Below are 2787 nucleotides of genomic sequence, written 5' to 3'. Positions count from 1 at the left end.
GTAAGATATATAGTTAGACTATTATTTTTACGATAACAGGTATTATTATTTGGACTATATGAGTACAATTTGTAAATTGTTTCAATTTTTGATTATGTTTGCATAACATTCTCATCATCTTGAGATTGAATTTGTTTTATTGGATTTAGCATGCTAGTTAATTTGTTTCTCTAATTTTCATTCTAAAAATCAAGATAATAGCTTCACAGAGGGCTTGAAAAAGTGGGCAAGCAGTCACTCACCTTGGAGGCTTGGGCACATGGCTGATGGGCATTTAGAAACTAAATATATTTTGATTTATCATCAAACAATTAATTAATAGAAATCTGAAACTATATATGCTAGCAAAACTTTTCATTCATTAATTCTTACAAGTTAGCGAATTTTTACTAAATCCCAGAACCTAAAATAAACTAGACTTTAAAAATGAACTTTTAGAGATTATAATAATTTGTTGTCATTATTTGTAAATAATTATAAAATTTAACATTATGAAAAATAAATATTACAACTATTATTAATATGGAAGTAAATTTTAGAAACCCGTTCTTCAAGTTTCGTAGATTTTTGCCACCATCAGACCTAGAGTTCAACCAAAATCAAGTATTTTTTTGGTAACGTACGCGATAGAGATTGACGTGGTAACGTACGCTATAGCGATTGACGTTACGGTTGCGTGTTGTGTGCACGAATCCAGCTAGTTATGAGAGAACATCATTGCCAGTATTTTGTGCTAATGGAAACGGTATCAGTGTTCACCTTTATGATTTTCGGCAGGTAAAACCAGATAACGACCAAACTTTTGCCACATTGCGTGTGAAAGAAAACGACAACACTCCGGCCGTGAAGCGAGGGGAGAAACTAATATCATTAATATATAAAATTACATTTAGTCACTGAATTCATTTAGTAGAGATTTAGAATATTACGATAAAAATGGATGTGTAAATTTTAGGTTCTTTTATCTTCTTCGGAAGCCATTGTTGAGGCACACAATTGAAATTATGTGAAACTTACATAAATTTATGTATGGTGGCTCGTAATAGACGTTATAATTGAATATGATATTTGTCTGGACACCCGCCGTAACGCGCGGACATTCCCACTATAGTAATAATAAATACCCGTTAATAACTCTACCCCAGACCCGTATAGAAATCAGGTTTGCATCATAAAACTTCAAATTTCAAGTTCCGTTAATAACTCTACCCCAGACCCGTATAGAAATCAGGTTTGCATCATAAAACTTCAAATTTCAAGTTTCATGTGAAGTAATTAATCATTTTGGATTCCATAACATGTTACAAATCGTATTTACGTGAGGTCATTGTCATCGAAGCTTTCAATATAATTACAAGATCATAATGGAAAAAAACACAAAGATTATAGACATATAGTTAGTTATTTTTAAAATTAAAATTCATAAGAAAGACCTTGATTGAGAAAACGATTAGTTATCTTAGATGACTAGGACGACTAGTTTCATCCAAGATGGCGACAATGAATTTGATGATAAACATAAATGGAGAAACCAAAATATCCTCTTTTTGAATGCGACGTTAATGGAGAAATCAATGAGTCTTGTTGGACCGGCTTCATCCATAATCATAATGGCAACAATGAAATCAATGAATAACATAAATAGAAAAATGAATCTAATATTTTCCTGTCTCCTTAAGACTAAAGGGTATGGTTTGGCTTATCCCCATGAGGATGAGCCTCCACGTAGGCGGCTCGTGGGAGATGTGCCTCCATAATATTTGAGAGCGATAGAGGATGGGACCCCACCTCATTATTTTATAATTTAGTAAGTTTTAATTTAATAAGTTAATAAAAACTTTATAAAAATTAAAAAATACAACATAAAACAACATAAATAATTTCATTTCATAACATAAAAAAAATTACATTTCCTAAAAAGAAAATTACCGAAAAAAAAAATAAAAAATTACATTTCATAAAAATAAAAAAAAAACCTACGACGTCCATTTTTTTTTTCACCTCTTCCTTCATCCTCCGATTCCTCCGGAACCGAGTCGAGATCCAACCTCATAATCCTAAAATCTTCCGCTCGAGCATAGTCAGCCGACACGGTTTTCTTGTGAGTATATTTTTCGGCCGCGAACTCTTTGAACGAACGGAATTCGTTTATCAAGTCGTCCATTTTTGACGATGCCTTCTCGCCCCCACCTCCACTCGAGTCGGCCCCTTTTCGCTTTCCGGCCGCTTCTTTTTTTGCTTTGTCCCTCCCGGTGGGACGTTCCGACTCGTGAATGGGCAACGCATCCTCGTCATCTTCCGGGTCGTCGTTTATGTCGATTTGACAACGAGCGGTGGAGCCTCCCGCACTATAACTTCCGGACTCGGAAGTTTTAGTGCGTTTGGCCGTTGCGACCTCATTTGGAACCGGCTTCCATTTTTGTTCTTTCCTTACAACGTTCCATGCTCGGAAGTGCGGGAAAGGCGTTGAATTTTGAGAGTCTCACTTGGCGATAGCAAGGTTAAGGATGTCCTCGTCGTTACTCCCGCTAGGAGGAGAAAGGTAAATTTGGTTATAAATCTGGTTAAACGCGTTGACGACCTTGATCATTTTACGCCACTTGCCCGAGACTGATTCGATGTCACGAGCCGGACCATGCTCCATAATCGTGTTAAATCTATCCGTTGTCTTCTTCCAAAAACTACTACCCGTTTGGTTGTTTCCTAAATTTTAAAAAATATTGCATTAGTAAAAAAAATAAATGTTTTAAAATTTAAATTAAAAGTTTGGTTCATACCGACTATCGG

Source organism: Helianthus annuus, chromosome 16 (assembly GCF_002127325.2).
Source record: "Helianthus annuus cultivar XRQ/B chromosome 16, HanXRQr2.0-SUNRISE, whole genome shotgun sequence".
In the NCBI taxonomy this organism is placed as follows: Eukaryota; Viridiplantae; Streptophyta; class Magnoliopsida; order Asterales; family Asteraceae; genus Helianthus; species Helianthus annuus.
The sequence above is the reverse complement of the archived record's forward strand: the minus strand, read 5'-3'. Positions refer to the sequence as shown.